The sequence below is a fragment of the Lepidochelys olivacea genome, assembly GCF_965140295.1.
Source record: "Lepidochelys olivacea isolate rLepOli2 genome assembly, chromosome: 5".
Taxonomy (NCBI): domain Eukaryota; kingdom Metazoa; phylum Chordata; order Testudines; family Cheloniidae; genus Lepidochelys; species Lepidochelys olivacea.
Genome location: NC_140415.1, coordinates 92,158,000 through 92,177,408, shown reverse-complemented (window position 1 = coordinate 92,177,408; position 19,409 = coordinate 92,158,000). Strand labels below are relative to the sequence as shown.

The 19,409-nt window shown below is 40.6% G+C and overlaps 1 protein-coding gene across 2 annotated transcripts in view; it reads left to right on the top strand.

The window, feature by feature from the left end:
* NTRK2 (neurotrophic receptor tyrosine kinase 2) overlaps nt 1-19,409 on the top strand; it is a 275,952-nt gene that overhangs the window by 114,408 nt on the left and 142,135 nt on the right. The gene's annotated exons all lie outside the window — the stretch shown is intronic.

The following is a 19,409-nucleotide window of genomic DNA, read 5'->3' as shown; positions in this document are numbered from 1 at the left end:
AGCTCAACATAAATCTGCTGGGTGTAAGCAAAGCCAGGTGTATCCCTAGAGGCCACATCTAGACTAGTAAATATGTTGTGTTTAAAAACATTAGCTAACACGTTTGCAAACATGATCTATTTTCCTAATACAAACAGGACTAGCATCACAAGATCTCTCAAAATAAAACTTCCTTAATTCCCTTTCATAAAGATCTCAAATGTTATCTGTTCTACCATTACCAGTTTATTTGACCAAATCTGATTATTATTTGATTCAATACCAGAAAAATTGATTTGTCACATACATTACTTTGTGAAAAACTGCAAAATTAGTCAAATAATGACTTAGAAAAATATTTGACAGCTGTAAATCCAGTATATGTTTACATATAGTAGATTGAGCACCTTTAAATAATCAGTAATAGAACAGTTTTTTGTCTGATCTGTAAATTGGTCATTCTGATTTGACTGTAATAATAATGTAATAATTTCACTAACTTCTGTGGTAAAACATGGTAAGTTTTAATGGCCTGATCCTAGTTCCTTGAAGTCTTTGACAACGTCTTCCTTCACTTCAGTAGTGCTGGACTGGGCGCTAATGCCACACAGGAAAATCACTAAACTATTCTGTTTGCACAAGAGAAATTTTGGCATGCCAACTATCATTTGGCCTCTGTCACCGATTGTATCCACACACACAATTATGGCCAACAGCGCACAGCCATTCACAGCACGGTTTGGCTCTGACTTTTTCCAAGCAAGGCTAACCCTTCTTCAGAAAGGAAGTGAAGGAGGAATGAATTTGGGCAGATTGGAATCTGCTCCTTGGCTCCACTATGGCTCCTTTCTGCCATGCCAGCACATATGGCCATAAAGCATAACTGGCCAGGTGAGGAATCTCCTGACATAAGGGAATCCCCATATGTCCCTTTGCAGCCCCTAGTGTAGGGGGTATAGCTGAGCACTGCTGCGCATTAGCAAACTCTGGGATGCTTAAATTGCTCTCTGTTGCAAAACAGGATTGGCCTGGTGCTTGGCAGTCTAAGGATTGGGGCAGTTTAGAGATGGCTTACGTCATCTTTGCTGCGCTGGGCATAGAGAGACTTAAGGATCTGGTTTGACGTGTATACTCATTGGAAAAACTCATGGAGCTGGTGTGGACCTAGGACATTGTCTCATTACTGACCCAAAGGGTCATACCATCTATCAAATCACTACCCCCAATTCCTACGGCACCCTACGTGTTATTCCATTATTGCTTTGGCTTTAATTAGAATGTAAAGTCATTCTCTCTGGGGAGACAAAGTGCACCAGGCACAGGGGATCCTGCAGCCATGAGCCTGCAGTAGTGCAGTAGCAACCCGTGATAGCTCCACTCCTTCCAGATCCCTTCCCTCCAGACTGCCTGCGGGGAGATCTGTGGGAGCTGATGTCTTTGGCTGCGTGCTGGAAACAGGAGTTTGGTCCAAATGTATTAACAGAGGCAGAGAGCTTAACGCTTGTGCTTTTCATGTCGTTCAGAAAGTTACAAATCTTGGCACTGGCGCTCTCCCATGAATGGCAGCAGACAAACACGGACGTTTTGAAAAGAATTCACGATGTCAAGATGTGCGGATAAGAAGCCCAATAGCTCCTGCTGCAGGGATGTAATTAGTTTTAAATAAGAAGATAGCCTTAACTCTCAACACTTACTTCCTAATAGCCTCCCCTGGTAGGGTTGGCAATAAGCAGCTAAACCTAGGTATCCATTATAGGATGAAGTCTCTAATTTATTTTATGTTAATTAAGTTTATAATTACATGGTATCATTTAGTAAAACTGTTTTTTTCCCACAAGAAACTCACTGAGTTTTCAGAAGGGGCTTTTTGGCTGTAATTTAGATGCAAATAGCCTGTTAGATGTAGTTTGTGTTCAGTTCATTTGGTTACTGTTCAGTGATGATGTAGTAGGAGGCAACATACAAAGAACTGAAACCACTAGCGGAGTGAACAAGGAAGGGCCAGGCTGGGGTGGACACATATTGTCTTCGCTTTCGGCACCACAAAGTTGTGGCACAAAGACTGGGGTTGATTTATAGTCTAGAGTCGTATAACACTTTCCACAGAGTCCCCCCTCCCCGGAGGGCTAGGGGCAGCCCAGCTCAGTGGTGTGCCTGGTGGGGGGCAGCTTCAAAATAGCTGCTTGCTGCCTTGGGAGAAGGGGGAAGATCATTAGGGGCCAGAGCCAGTGCAGAGCCACATAGCCTTGATGTGGTTATCCGTGTCTGCCTGTGGATCTTCCAAGATCCGCCAGGTTTGTGGGTGAACCCTGCTGACTATTCTGGGGATGTGAATCTTGTCCCAATGAATGAGAGGAGTGGTATTCCAGGAGATCCTCATGGAGACTTCCTTCCCCATAGCCCCCATATTCTCCTACAGGAGGCGCTAATCTAGATAAGGGGTATTGAAAGGCTGCTTTGCAGTTTATGCTTCTCCTATGATTCTTTCAGTCTTCATAGACTTGCTGGTCCAGTAGGATCTCTGGCAAGGGAGAAGTAATAGGGTTTTCCTTTTTCCAAAAAAGTGAAATATTTTCTTGGCAGAAGCTCTTTCTTTATTATTCTATCAGAAGGCAGTCTATGGGGTAAAAAGCCCAATCCTGGGTTATATTAAAACAGCAATTAGAGGTGGGTGAATCAAATAGCGATTTTGCATGAATAGATCATGCTGAGCTATAGCAAAAGGAGTACAGATCAGCTTCTCCAGGCTGTTCTGGCCAGTCTCCTGCCTACTGGAAGTCAGGAGAAAAGAGAGGAAAGAAGACCAGGATCCCATTGTTCTTGGCACTGTATTGTCACAAAGTGAGATACAGTCCCTGCCCCAAAGGACTCACAGTGGAAATAAACAGAAGAACATAGAGGAGAAGTGACTTGCCCTGAGCTAGGATTAGAATCCAGGTCTCCTGACTCCTAATCCACTGGACCACACTTTATCCATCCTAAATCAATGGCATTTATCCATCCTAAACCAATCCTTGTGGTGAGTGTATTGACTGCCAAATGAACAGTAAGGGTCTTCTGTAGGCAGGAAAAGTGAGTTAAATACAAGTAGAAGAGCCAGCAGCTGTCACAAGCAAAATGTTAGGAGCAATCAGTGATTAGCATGTGTATTTTATAAGTATAAGTGGCACTCAGACTTCATAGCTTTATAATAGTAAAATGTCATTGACAGAAAGTATGAGAATTACTCAATCACAACTGGAAATACTGTATTAATATACATTCCTTTGATCATTGTAATACAACGTGAAGGATAATCTTGCTGTATATTAATGTGGTAATGGTATGTAATTCCATAGCTATTCAGAGTGTACCACAATAAGAAATATCAGCTCCTTCACTCCCTCTTCTGGGAATGTCCTGGGTTGGCAATTGTAGATTGAAGGCCATATATCGTATGTCTGGAATTCCCATTGATCTCTGTGGAAATTGCACACACCAGATTGAGGGCAGAATTGGCCCAGCTGTTCAGGTAGGGAGAGACGGAATAGTTTCTAACACAGGAATTACTCTGTTTTTCACAAGAGTCAGAGGTAATTACGCTGTGTCCTTCATGTGCTGTGATTTTCCTTTTATACTGAAGTAAAGTGACACCTGTCAAAGCTGCATCTGTACTGTAGTGCATCTGTATGTTTAACATTCATATCGATGAGCATATTAAACACAAATGGTTGGGATGTCAGAAGGTAAGCAGCCCCTTTCCTTAACAGCTTTGACTTTTCAAGGCTACTGAAAGCTCTAGGAGAACATTCCTTGAAGTATTGATTGATTTTTTAGGCACTCAAATGAAGGGCGGGATAATCTGTAGAGGTTCTGGTTTTGAAATGTCTATACAGTGAGTAACTTTTAGGCTCTTTTCTGTGAATTGGGAATTCACACCAGTGTTAAAACAATTGATTTTTTCTTTCCATTGTCTTCTATAGCATTTACATACCATACTGTTCAGTTCTCTCAATTAAAAAATTTCTATATTTCTTTAAATGTCTATTTTACCTTTTCTGTGGTTTTCCTTCTTTTTAGCATTTCATCGCTTCAATTCCTCTGACTCTTTCTTGTTTTGGATGAATACTTATTCTCAGAATTCTCATGATGTCTTTTCTAATCTCAAGAAGCAACCAGATACTTCCAGTCTGGGTTGCTTTTTTATTTTAGATTATGAAAAGCAACAAAATAAGAAAGAACAGAAGTAAAGTGTTTGTGAGAAAGAGAGAGCTGTGTGTGTGTGTGTGTTTTCTCTGAAATGTGCTGCATCCAGTCTGCCTTACAAATTAGCATATGCCCCTGCAGAGGCCCAGTCCTTATACATTTAATGTGGCAGTATACAGAAAAGGTAAAAACAGGTACAAGCTACATAAAAACCACAATTCTTTCTTAAGCCTAAAGTATTCTGGTGGAATACCAGGAGTCAATGGGACTTTCCATGATCATAGAATTGTAGGGTTGGAAGGGACCTCAAGAGGTCATCAAGTCCATTCCTCTGAGGCAGGATTAAGTGTATTTAAATGTTTGTCTTACTTGTTCTTAAAAACCTCCAGTGATGGGAATTCCACAACCTCCCTGAGCAAGCTGATCTCTGAGACAGGATGGATGACCTTTTAGTTGTAGCAATACCCTCAAATTTGCAGTAGGAGGTAGCATGATAGTACTGCATAACCACAGTGAGAGCTCAGAGGGCCATTGTGTCTTGGTGAAACAAAATGTTCTCATGAGTGGAAGAAGAGTATACAGCCCTGGGACTGGGTGCAGAATGTACTCGTTTTCCTGCCACTGAACAGGACCAGTTCTGCTGATCAGTACAGCCCTCCCTGCCCTTTTTGGGCCTAATGCCCACTTCTTGCAGTAGTGCTAGACCTCACCAGCCTTGCAGGGGTGAAAGTAACTTAAAGAACTTACTGGTCCTCTGGAAACCTTAGCAGGGGCGTGGCCTCAACCGGAAGAGGCAAGGTCTTTAAATACCCAGGCCCTTTAAATCAAGATTTAAAGGCCCAAGGGCTCTGGCTGCGGCTGGCAGCCCTGGGGCCTTTAAATCACGCCCAGAGCTACCAGGTGCAGAGGCAGCAGGGAACCCCGGGGCTCAGGGGTGATTTAAAGCAGAGCTCCAGGCCCTTTAAATCACCGCCGGAGCCCCGCTGCTGCTACCCTGGGGCTCCGGCAGTGGGACTCGGGTGGCGCTTTAAAGGGCCCGGGGGCTCTGGCCACTGCGGGGAGCCCCGGGGGTTCGGGGGGGGGGTGCTTTAAAGGGCGCGGGGCTCCCCGCAGCTGCCGGAGCCCCGGACCCTTTAAAATGCGGCCAGAGCCTTGCTGCTGCTACCCCTAGGGCTGCAGCAGCGGGGCTTGGGCGGGGCTTTAAAGGGCCTGGGGCTCTGGCCGCTGCGGGGAGCCTGGGGCCCTTTAAAGCGCCAGCCTGGGGAAGCCGGTCCAGTCTGGCACGGCGTAGCGGCTCTTGCCGGAACGCCGTACCAGACTGTACTGGCTTACTTTCACCTCTGCAGTCTTGTGACTGAACATGAGCAAGGACTGTCACTGTGAGCAGTTCCTGCATGGGTGTGTAGGCTCCTTGCACCGTCTCTTTCTGCTGGGGTGTGTGTCTGTGTTTTAGATGTATCTGAGGTTTACTGCCTCATCTTCAGCATCAGCATCAGATGTTTACGTGTCCTCTTTCTTGCCTGTGCCTGAATTATAAATTGTGCAAAACCTGCCCACTGTCTAGCTCTGAGAGCAAGTGATCTGAGCTGCAGTTTTTAAAGTCCTTGACTCTCAGTAGAAATCAGAACAAGCACAATATCAGCAGCAGTACTGTAAAAGGGAATTTCTATTGGACATGGCACTGGAAGGTATGTGAGTAATGACTCTTCTTGGGAAACGCACTATATGCTCCTTAAGAATGCTGAGCACGCTTTGTTTCCCTTCTGCCTATGCCGAGAAAAGGAACACACCTTTTAAGGTGTCGATGCAAGGGAATAGAATAAAAGACTCTTTCTAACATATGAAGCCTCTGTAAACTACATTTAGATATTTAGTGTTCATAGTAGGCAGGGCAGGGGACCATTAACCTTACCTACTTTTCATTCTCAGATCTGCTGAGTAAATGGGTCACATTTTACTACCTTTTGCTCCTAATTCATTTTATATTGAGATCAGCTTTATAGGGTGCTTTTATTAAAGTACATATAATTTTGTTTGACCCCCACCCTTGCTAGTTTTATGAACTTGTGGATCAATGACCCAAACCATTAAATAGATTGAATGCTGCCTACAACAGTAATGTTAATGGCTCCAATTTTATTAAGACCGTTTGCAAATCTCACACAGGTGGCAGTATCCCTGAAATGATAAACTGCGTGTCCATCTCTACTGACCATAAACTCAAGCAGTAGAAGAAATACTAGTAGTGATGGGAAAGAAACATTTTAAGTTTGGCAGTGTTTTGATGAATTACAGGGGAAAGGTATAATTTGTCATTTAAATTTGACCCTAATTAGCCCTCAGTCTTATAACCTATGATATTGTAGTGTTCTACCATGCTTGTCTTCAGAGGCAGAGCAAGTCTCTTGATTTCTATTCTCAGTTATACTCTTACTCAATGTTAGACCATATTTAGCAAGTCATTTAATGGCTCTCTGCCTTGGTTTCCTCAGAAGTAAAGTGAATATAATCATTAGAAATGGGCTGGACTTTCACAGTTTGAACCCCATGCAGCTTTCCACCCTCTGTGATTCAAAGGTGTTCAGTTCTGGGGTTTTGGTTCAGCCCAGGGATGGGGACTAATGTGAAATTCAGATCCAGCTTCTAGAATGCTTGGTTTAGTTATGAGGGTTTAGTTTGGCCCCTGCCTCACAGGCTGTTGTGAGAATTAATGTTTGCATCCTTTGGTAAATGCAGTACATGTTGCAAGTGTAAAGTATTATAAGTGTTCTTAATAGTATGAGTGTGAAATCATCACTGTATTACAGTATCCTGAGAGAGAAACATTGTTGAAGGTGGTGCTTTTTTAAAAAAAGGTCCTGGTAGTGGGGAGGGAATTCGAATGATTGTATTTGGAATTTAAAACACTTGTGTTTGAGCCCAGGCTATTTATTGAAACACAAAGCCATCCTGAACCCAATGCACACACAATCCTGGAAATAAGGAAAGGCTTCCTCAGACTACTTTGTCCACTGCTGCTATGTAGACATCGTTATGGTGAAACAGGCCAATAACCATTTTACAGAAATCCATCCACCAAGCTCTCCTTGCTTTCCAATAAAGACGAGGTGACACTTTGTCCTCGCTTTGCTGCAGCACTAGCCAACACTGCTCTTTGAAGCAGTGGCACAGTTCCAAATAGCAACTAAGAGTAGGAATGAGTTATTTCATTTAATTTTCTACTTGAAATCAGAAACTAACACATTTGATAAGATTTCCCTTTTAGGTGATGCAACTGCATCTTGATTCCCTTTGCTTTCCTTCCTTTCACTTTAGCAATTTTTAGTTCACTCCATATAAATCACGGTTCATTTAAATTGACCACAGATACATGTCACATTATGGTTAATTGCCTCTAAAAGTAAAAATATCTTCTTTCAAATACTCTCTATGAATGTTAGCACTGAATAGCAACACTCTGTGTTTAGGCAGAGAAGAGAATGAACGTGGCCATTTTAACCAGGCTTAAAATCTCAGAAATTTTTTGTTTCAGCACCCCCACTCAACCCCGTACATTTTGCTCTTACTTTTGTGTTGGATGCTCTAGCTTATTTTCTCAGTTGGCAGGTTAGAATCTCTGAAATTATGCAAAAGTTTAGAGAATCTGATGTTCCAAAACACCTATATTTGAAGCTTACTAGCTGAGCAGCAGAATTTGGATAGTAAAGAACAGATTCAAAAGCCATTGAAGTCAGTGGGAGTCTATTAGCTTCAGTGGGCTTTGCATCAGGTCCTAAATGACCAAAGAAGTTCACCATTTCTTCAACCTCAGTAGAAATAAAACTAGCAATTTGTGATTTAATATCTTCTTGGGTTTTATGGCACTCACTGCATCCCAGTCAACCAAAGGTCACATTCTCTTTTTCTCACATTAAAATGTGTAGAAGAAGAAAAGGATGCTAAAAGATGTGACTCCTGGAAGTTTCCTTTTGGCTGCTTTGACCTTTTAGGTATCTTGAGTCACTAGTGGTATATATTAGAGAGGGTTATAGCCAGTGAAAAGAACTATGGTTGAGGTTGTACAGGATTGGCAGAGACCACCCCCATGCATCTTGGACTATCCACATACCAGAGCTACTCCCAGCACTAGCATGGCGGAATTAGCTGCCGTGGTGCGTGGTGCCATTGACTACCAGAATCCTTGTTGCTCAGAGGGGGCAAAGGGGGCTTCTTGTGTAAGAAGGATGCTACTTTACTGAAACCTTTCCTTTCAGAATAAGCCCAGACCATATCAGTAGTGTATTTTTGCAATTTCAGTTTTCTTTGTGTATACAGTGGAGAGGACTATGTGACCACAAGAAGGAATGGAGTCAGAACCTGCCTCTTGCGAGTGCCCCCTCTCTGGCAGACACATGCCTGCAATTACTCAGTTTTGAATGGGGCAGCACCCGCCTCTTGTGGATGCCTCCTTTCTGGTTGGGTGTGAGCCTGCTTTTCTTTTTGTTCTTATAACGGGGTGGCACTGGCCTCTCATGAGTGTCTGCAGGGTCGATGGCTCTTTCAGCAGGTCTTCAATGACTCAGCCCTCTAGCCAAGTCACACACTCTGTCCCTCTTTCTGGGGTATACAGCATCTAGTTCTTTCTCATGGCTGTGGTATGGGACTGTAGCTCCAAGGTTTCTTCCCCAGAGGCACTGTCTTCTTTAACAGCCAAAAGGGGCCCATCGTGGTACCCTCAGTTGGTGTCCTTTTGGCAGCCCTCACCTGGGTCAGTCTTCAACAAGACCACTAGGGCCCATTAGAATACCCTCCCACATCTGGCTAGGTTCTGTGCTCACTCCCCTGGGCTTAGCCTGCCTACACTGAGCTGTCTGCAGTCCTGCTGCTCTTCCAGCCAGGCATCCAGCCCTCCTCCTTCAAGCTCCAGGCAGCAACTGACTGCTCTGCCTCTACTACTTCCTTTTATACGGCCCTTTTGGCCCCTGATTGGCTGCTGCAGCGGTCCCTCTGATTGGTTGCTTTTCTGAAGCCACTCTAGGCTGCCTGGAGGACTTCTCCTCCGCTCTTTTCTGGGGCGGGGTGAAGCAGGGCTGTGTGGCCTCCAGCAGGGGGCATCTGGATCTAGTCCACCCCTCACAGAAGGTAATAAAATTAATGACAAAGGCTAAAAGTCCAGCAGTTTAGGGCTTCAAAGGCACATTTATCAAAACCCTAATGTGAATAAAAAGTAGGACTATGACGGATAATATTTTTGGATTTGTCAAATACTGAATTCTAATTTATAAAACTCAGGAGAATGCAATTGCCAATCTGATGTAACACTCAGGGCCTGTGATTGGCCGTTATTATACATCTTATTTGTATATGAAAATAGCACAATGGCATGCCTAAATTGGATATTTGCTGGCTAAAATGTATGTAAAAATTAGGGGCATAACTGGGAAATCAGGCCCTCAAAGATTTGGAAACAAAATTATCAGCTTTATTCCAGTGCTTGAAGAGCTGAATTAACAATAACAACAGTATAATAATACTTTATTTTTACTGTATAGGAGGCTCCTCAACCATAAGGTAAAAATGCTTTACAAAAGGTGTGGCAGCATTATTCTACACAGTTTATGGAGATGGAAAATGAGGCACAGAGAGGTTAAGTGGGACCTTGTTGAGGGACCTTGACTAATGTCTCTCAGAGACTAGTGACAATCAAGAACAGGGCTCAGATCCCCTGACTGCTGGTTCTCAATTGACTGCATCACAGTTGCACCCCCCCCTCCCCACTAGCTAGTTGTGCTTTATCATCTGAAGGCATGATTTTAAAAATACCCAGTATTGGCCTAATTAGGTGCTTTTAACAATGCCACCTTGAAAGCACAATATGCAGCTTGCTTTTTTTACGGCACTCTCTTTGGGTATGTCTACATAACAAAGAAAACCCCATGGCTCGCCCGTGCCAACTGACTTGGGCTTGTGGGACTCAAACTAAGGGGCTCTTTTATTTCTGTGTAGACTTGTGGGCTCGGTCTAGCACCTGGGCTCTGAGACCTTGTGAGGTGGGAGGATCCCAGCCTGAGCCTGGAAGTCTACACAGCAGTGAAATAACCCCACAGCCTGAGCCCTGTGAGTCCGAGTCAGCTGGCACAGGCCAGCTGCAGATGTCTAGTTGCTGTGTAAACATGCCCTCTGAGAGTACATAACTTAGGAGACATGAATTTTAATATTATATTGCATATGAGAACATAAGAATGGCCACACTGGGTCAGACTAGGGATCCGTCTAGCCCAGTATTCTGTCTTCCAACAGTGACAGGTGCCAGATGCTTCAGAGGGAATGAACAGAACAGGGCTATTATTGAGTGATCCAGCCCTGTCATCCATTCCAACTCCTGGCAGCTTGAAGGTTAGGGACACCCAGAGCATGATCTTGCGTCCCTGCCCATCTTGGCTAATCGTCAGTGCTGGACCTATTCTCCATGAAGTTATCTAATACTTTTTTGAAGCCAGTTTTACTTTTTGCCTTTACAACATCCCCCTGGCAACGAGTTCCAAAGGTTGACTGTGCATGGTGTGAAGAAGTATTTCCTTATGTTTGTTTTAAACCTGCTGCCTTTTAATTTCATGGGGTGACCCCTGGTCCTTGTGTTATGCGCAGGGGTAAATAAGACTTCCTTATTCACTTTCTCCACACCATTCATGATTTTATAGACCTCTATCATATTCTCCCTTTGTTGTCTCTTTTCTAAGCCAAACAGTTCCAGTCTTCTTAACCCCTCCTCATATGGAAAGTGTTTCATACCCCTAATAATTTTTGTTGCCCTTCTCTGTACCTTTTCCAATATATCTTTTTTAAGAGGGGGCATCCAGAACTATGCTCAGTATTCAGTGTGTGGAAATACCATAGATTTATATAATGTTGTGTTTTGATATTTTCTGTCGTCCTATCTGTCCGTTTCCTAATGGTTCCTAAGGACTGCTGCTGCACATTGAGCAGATGTTTTCAGAGAACTGTCCATAATGACCCCAAGATCTCTTTCTTGTGTGGTAGCAGCTAATTTACACCCCATCACTTTGTATGTATAGTGGGGATCATATTTTCTTTGCATAGTTACTTTGCATTTATCAACACTGAATTTCATCTGCCATTTTGTTGCAGTCACCCAGTTTTATGAGATCAGTTTGTAACTCTTTGCGGTCAGCTTTGGACTTAACTATCTTGAGTAATTTTGTATCATCTGTAAACTTTGTTACCTCACTGTTTATCCCTTTTTCTGGATCATTTACGAATACATTGAACAGCAATGGTCCCAGTACAGATCCTTGGGGGACTCTACTATTTACCTCTCTCCACTGTGAAAACTGACCACTTATTCCTACCCTTTGTTTCCTATCTTTTAACCAATTACTGATCCATGAGAGGACCTTCCCTCTTATCCCATAACAGCTTATTTTGCTTAAAAGACTTTGTCGAGGGACCTTGTCAAAGGCTTTCTGAAAGTCCAAGTATATTTTATCCAATGAATCATCCTTGTCCACATGCTTGTTGACACCCGCAAAGAATTCACATAGATTGGTGAGGCATGATTTTCCTTTAAACAAAGTCATGTTGATTCTTCCCCAACATATTTGTGTTCATCTATGTGTCTGATAATTCTGTTCTTCACTATCATTTCAATCAATTTTCCTGGTACTGAAGTTAGGCTTACTGGCCTGTAATTGCCCGAATCACCTCTGGAGCCTTTTTTTATCCTCCAGTCATCTGGTACTGAGGCTGATTTTAGCAATAGGTTACATTCCACAGTTAGTAGTTCTACAATTTCATATTTGAGTTTCTTCAGAACTCTTGGGTGAATACCATCTGGACCTGGTGACTTATTACTGTTTAATTTACCAATTTGTTTTAAAACCTTCTCTATGTACTGGTTAATGTTTGTTAAAGAACATTAATCTGACCACTGTATTTATGAAAGTCCTCTATATCAGAGACTAATATTGGAACAAAGTATTACCATGTTCCATTTTAAGAACACTGGGCTTTCTGTATCATCTGGGAGTAAACTGCATATGTGATCTGAATAGATGTCCTCAGCATTGCAAAACACTGAGAGAGTACAGTGTTGGGCAGAGCGTCTAAGAAAGACACCACAGTTGGGAAAAGATATGGAACTCTGATATTGTGTTCTTTTCACTAGTCCTGTAGATCTGCTAGCCACAGCTTCGAGTGATCTGACAGAGACACAAAGGTAGCTACCTTTCTACAACAGTCTTAAAAGTGGGTGACTGATATTTGGTCAAGGTCTTCTTTCTGTACCAGTTGCTGGATAACTTCTCCTCTTCCTCCACTTTTATTTTGAGCTCTCCAGTATTGGCTCTGTAATATATATTTTCTACTACAACTTTCTGAATGGCAGCTTATGCAACAGCAAGGATTGTTTTGAAATAGTCTTAAACCTGAGACCCAGTATTCTGGCAACTATTCCAGTGAATGTCAACTGTTTTGCCTAAACTTTCTTAACTGGCTCCCTTTGAAGTCTGAGAAACCCAGTCAAGGACTTGGTAGATAGGACATGACATGTCCTTTCCTAACTACCACATTCCATAATGTTTTAAAGTACTATCTCGGTGACCCTGAATAACTTGACAGACAGAGGACTGGTGAACAAATTGTCCCTGCCTAATCAAATTGCAAAGTTTGTTTTTTTTTATTTCAGTGGAAACCACATTTTACTTAAAAGTTTCTATTCAGTGTCTGCAACTCTCTTTACATCTCAACTCTTTTATTTTTTTCGTGTTCTATTTCACTGCACCTCCATCACTCTACCAATGATGCCAGCCTCACCACTTCCTTTATTTCCTTGTCTCCTTCTGTCTTTGTGCCATCTGCTGTGTCACACCATTTGCCTGGATTGCCCTTCTTGTCTCAGTGAATCAGGCCCCCATCTTCTTGTCATTTAATCATCTTCTTAAAACTCTTCTCCTGCGAGCCCTATGAATAATCCATGATAGTGTAACACCATCACCTCTTCTATCTGGGGGAAAATATTCCAAGTTATCACTGTTGGCATGCGACTGAGGTTTTGTTTGACCTTTGTCTGTCAGGCCCCAACCTTGCAATTGAATCAATATGCTCAAACTCTTGTGCCCATGAGGAGCAACATTGACATGTGGGAGTTCATGAAGGCGTAATAGCCTGGCCGTGTGAATCCAATTGCAAGACTGAGGCCTTAGGTGTTCATCCTGCAAAGACTTAAGCACAAGCTTAGCTTTATGCACTGGGAGTAGTCCATTGCCTTTAGGGGGATTACCCCGTGCTTAAAGTTAAGCATGCACATAAATTTTTGTAGAGTCAGGACCTTATAATGTAAACTCCTCAGGTCAGGGTCATCGGTCTGGTTCTACTTTCACACTGGTGTAATTCTGCTGACTTCACAGGAGTTACTCCTTATTCACACTGGAATAACTAAAAGGAGAATCAGGCCCCAAGTCTATTTGTGTATAGTACGGTACCAAGCACTTATTCACACTTAACAAATAATAATAATAATAATAATTGTACTGCTGAATGAAAACTAGGAATGAAATTGGCTCTCAATCATTTTCATTGCCTAACATGACTGAATTGCAATAGGCAAGCAACAAGTTTGAGGCTGGAAAAGAAAACTTAGCTCTTTGAAATTCTTTCACGTACAATAATCAACGTTGGTGTTAGTAACGTGTGATAAGTTTGTTTATATATATAATGTATATAATACACAAATATATATATTTATGTATATATATAATAATTTGAAGTGAAACTTTAGATTTAACAATGAAAAAGCCCATACAGATGCTCTGCGTGTCCTAGCAATAAACTTTCAATAACAATGATGATCTTCCAGCAACATTAAATACTGATATACAAGTTAACTCTCGCAAACAGCAACATTTAAAAATAAAGGAAATGGAGGTAATGATCTATCACAGAACAATTGAGGTGATTTTAATATACAGTGTAGTGATATTAATGTGCAATTATATTGCTTTGAACTCTGCATTATGGAGTTCTTCAGGAACCCACAGCATGGCCTTAATACAGTAATTTAATTTAAGATCCTTTATCTATGTGAAAGGGGGAAAGCAGGAGAATTGTCAGGATTAAAATTATCTAAATTGTAATAAAAGCACTGAGTCCAGCAATAACATAGTATCCTTTAGGAGGAGGTAAGACACTCAGCACTACATTACCTTATGTAACTAATCCTCTCAGCAGCAATCTAGCCTGAAGCCTTCCTCTCACAACAGTTAAAAACAGTGCCTGTGCAGAAACTGGGCAGCTCAGAAGTGATACACACTTGTACTGAAATTATATTTTACATGTGGATTAGCCAAGTCTCTCTCTCTCTCTCTTTGTTTTTGTTGGCTTATGCTAAATCCCATAGATTGTTTCAGCGAAAAGGAATTTTGCACACACCCTATTGAAAACGTGAAGTAGCGCACCCAACCAGCTATATTTGGCTTCCATGTGTGCTATTACCTACACCCAAACAAAACATGATATTATCTACTAAAGGTTTTAATTAGCAAGAAAATGAATTGTAAATGAATTAGTCACTTTTACTTACTTTCTAACAGTCATATTCAACTCCTATTGAAGTCAATAGCAAAATTTTCATTAACTCACATCGGACCAGGATTTTGCTCTAAACCTTTGGTTGTTTGGAGTGAGCTGATGTCTAGATAAGGTTTGATCTCTTCACAAAATTGTGAATTTACTGAGACGAGATCTCTTTAAAAAGACCTCCTGATGAAATATATATTTTCAGGAATACAGTGCTTGTAAATCCAATTCTCCTATTATTTCCTTGGGTTTTTTTTAGTGTCATTAGAACAAACAATGGTGACAATAAAAAGTGATGTATATAATAACTGCAGTCAGACAACAACAGCCTGTGTAAGATGATGCTGTGCTAAGAAGTATTTATGACTTAGAATTAGGTGTGTGGATTGAATCCCAATCCAAAACTGGTTTTCCTGAAGGCTCTCAGCCTTAGACAACCATCATTAAGGTTCACATAGTGGGCTTGATGGTAGATTGAGGGGAAAATTGATCTGATTTAAAAAAAAAAAGCTCAGTTTTTATTTAGTCATTGATGTAGTGCCTGCTGATTTTTAGAGGTAGTTAATCCATTATGAAAAAATTGGTAACTTTCTCCCCGGTTATAATTTTCTCTTTCATAACAAAGTAAATCAAAGATGTTCATGACACTGAAGGCTTGTTCCAGCGCATAGCCGGTGTAGAGTGTTGTGCATAGAAACACAAGGTAAAGAGTAGTGAGCACCTGGGAACCTGATGCTGCATTAATAAGAGCACTGCAGTGTGATTGCCAAATTTCTTTTGCTAAGCAGCCAGAACAGAGCAAAAAGAGAGTGGCGGGGGGGGGGGGGGAATGCATGCAGATGATCACCATTGAGACCATGATTCCTCAGAAACTTCCATGTTCTACCCACATCTACTCCTTGTTTGGCAGCGGGTCTGACTAAGGTTCTTCTGCTCAATGTAGAGGACTATCCCCAGTGTTTATCACTACTTGTTCCCATTTATAGTCTCTGTTCCTATAATACTACTGAGTCAATACATGGTGCTATGCTGCAGATAGCCTTACACATTTAGTGTGTCAGCATTGATTGGCATTTAAAACTTGATAGAAATGTTGTGGTGCTGGTTCTGATACTGCTTTTTTTAGGACGAGAGCATACTGCTGGGAGGATACCCATATAAACAAAGCATAATTATGCCTGTGATATATGCCGACCCCCATAGTCTGTATCTACTAGTTGTATTGTATTGCATCTTATTGTGAATATTCTGTGTGTTCAACATACAAATAGCATGCATTGTAATATTTGATTTTTAATTAACTAATGAAAACCACGTCCATAGAACACCACAAATTATGCGTTTTCCATAAACCATGTACAGTTTTTATTTAACATTTATTTTGCACATTTTGAAATGCATTCCATGTGTATTTGTCTTCTTCTTTATCTAGTGTTCATCTTTGTTTATTTCCTTGTGTTAATTTTTCCTTGAATTTTGTGAAGCATGATTTCTCATATTTTATTTTGTTTCTTTTAGGTTTTGTTTTGTTTCATAAGATCCCACTGGATGGGTAAATGAAATAAGGAAAAAAAATGAGAGAGGGGCTGTTGAGCTTGTTTGTTGAAGCTGCACGCTAGGGAGTGGACATTGTTCTTGTCCTGTGAATTGCCACATCTTTTGGACTTCTCTTTTAGACATGGGTTGTGTTTGGAAGATTCTAGACGTACACACAGCTCATTAGTTGTTTTGGAGACATCAGGGCAAAATCAGCCCTCAGGCCGCTATCAAACTCAAGAACGCCCAGAAATAAGCTATCAGATTCTTTTTTATTATCCTGTTTTTACTGTAGCTTCAAAATGGCATTTAAATGAAATTTGGTTACATTGTTTTCTCTGTCAAAAAGTTTTTCTGTTTGAACTTAACTGGAAAGATGTTGGTTTTGAGAAATAATATTTATTAAAGGTGAATTGCAAAGTTTTTTCATTTAAAAAATGAAAAAAGAAAAAATCAGATGTTTAAGGCCCAGATTCTACAACTCTTTTGCATGTGCTTATCTTTAAACTTGTAAGTAGTCCCATTGAATTCAGTGGGACTGTTGATGTACTTAAAGTGAATTGGGGCCTAAAATCTTGAAGCAGTAAACATATAGGTCTGATTCTGTAATCCTTATTCCTGTGAGTGGTCCCATTGGCTTTACTGGGAAGATTCTGGTGAGCAAGAATTACATGAGTTAGAGTTACAGGATCAGACCTTAGTCCATGTAAGTTGATTCAGCAAAGCCCATCCTTGTTGAGAATATCACTTAACTATGTGCTTAACTTTAGGCATGTGTTTGTGTCCTTTGCTGGACTGGGATGGTTTGAGCTGGAGCTTAGAATACAGATGCGAAATTAACATCTTTTGGTGTTGATCCTGCAAACCAAACATACACACATCACATGCATAAGCATTTTTAGGATCAGGGCCTACACTTGAAACATAATTTTTTAAAGTAATTTCCATGTCAAATACCTGCCGAATCCTGAGTTCAGTACTTGAGCTTTCTTATTCAGAAGGTGACATTGGTAAGAAAGAAGAAAAAAATCAATGACAAATGTTTTTGAAATTAAAAAAATGAGTTAAGAGGATTCCCAGAAAGGGAAGCTGAGATGAACCTCTATAGAAATAAATGATTGTAAAGATGGGGTGTTTCCATTTCCACACACCAAATTTGTAGGTTTTGAATGAATGAACAGTCACTTTGATTTCCTCATAGTCTGTTAGAAGTTGAGGACATGCTATATGCCATTTATGGTTTATCTAGATAATAAATGTTGGTTTTGGTTATTTATTTTAACATAGGATATTTGGAAAAAAAGGAAGGGCTTCAGATTACTTTCTCTATTTAGATTTGCTTTTCTTTCTCTTTCCCTTTTCCGTTCACCCCATTTTTAATTTCTACTCTCTCTGTATTGGTGCGTCTGTTTGCTGTACTCTTTTTCAGTGTCTAGCTTTCGTCTACTTTACAATATTCTGTATTGCATCATTTGTTTTTGCTTGTTTCCTTCCTTATCTTTCCTTTGTTCTTTCTTTTCTTCATTGTGTATGATCCTTCCTTCACCTTTAAGTCTCTTTCCCAATCTCTTCCTCTTTCTCAGCCCAACTCTTTGACTGTCTTCTTACATTCCCTCCAATCTTTCACACCCATCATTCACTCTTCCCTCGGCATCCACCTTGAAGGAGTCTGCCTCTGAGTCTGGGAACATTTGTACTCATCTTGTCCCGAATAGGGAGTTATTTCTTTCCCCTTTTTACTGATAGGAGGAGTGGAGTTCTGGGGTGTTTCCTTTCCTTCCCACAAGCCAAAAGGCTCTAGTGAGGTGTCCTCTCCTGCTGTTCACCTGTGTAATGGATAGAGGTGGAGTTGGAATTCAATATATGTTCAAATTCCACAATGTCTTAGGTCAACCTACACATGCTTTCCTTGGGCAGCAGCATTTGATGGAGGGTAACAATTAGGGCTGTTCTTCACAGTCGGTCAGTTGGAGTGATATCAGCTAAACCTTTCTTTTGTTCCTTGAAATAAAATCAGAAAACATTGGCCTTCTCTCTTCCAAATGCATAAGGAAGTGTTCTTTCCAATTATATGTTTTGGAGATGCCTATTCTTTTCTACCCTACTGATCCTTTTAACTCATTTTTTTTAAATTGACTTTTGCACTGACATCTTGTTTGCCCATGCATCTCCAACTTTATTTAAATTGCTTCTGATGTAACTGGGCCTGATTCTAATCTCTTACACACTTGTGTAAATCAGGGATAACTGAACTAAAGTTAACAGAATTACAAAAGGATAGTACTGATGTAATATCAGAGCTTGGCCTGCTGGGCCAAATTCCAATCTCAATTACAATCGTGAAAATTCATTGTATTACAGTTAAGTTAGTCTGTGTTTACTCATATGTAAATGAGATAAGGATCTGACCCTTTCTGTTTTGGCAAGGAAAAGACTAAATGCCAAACTCAGAATTTGGCAACTAAGTTAAGGAAAAGATGGTTTTGAAATATTTTTGGTTTTGAAATTTAGTACATACATTCCATAAGTGATTTAGGATCTTACCTGACACTACTTGTGATTTATTTTGTAACACTTTGCAATTCAACTTTAAGGAACAATAATAGGTTTGAATTTCAAATAGTTCTACTCGTACTGACACAGTATTTTGGATTTTATGTAACCAAGACATTAACAAATCGGAACTGATGTATGCACCATTGATATCTATATACAGATATAGATATCTATCTATCTGGCAATCAATCACTGTAGGATATCCTTGTTGAGTATTTTGTATGATATCTTTTTCATTAATCACTAAATGCACTGTTACTTAATACAGATATTCACAGAGCCTTATGGATTACAGCATGTGATTAGTTACTACTATTTTTTTTAACAGTGACAATGTTTAAATAATGGAACTAGGCTACCTGTTTCTAAAATATTTTCTTTCCGTTACATGAACATATTAGTCTCTTAAAGCTAAAGGGAGCTGAACTTTAAGCAGGGAGATTGCAATACACCCTAAATTGGTATTTTTCAGCTTGATTGTAAATGACATTGCCTGTCACTTTAGAGGTTCTAATCTGCCCAAATGGTGTGGGTTTACAAAGAGTTCATCTAATTACAGAATTCCCAACTCTTTAAAATAA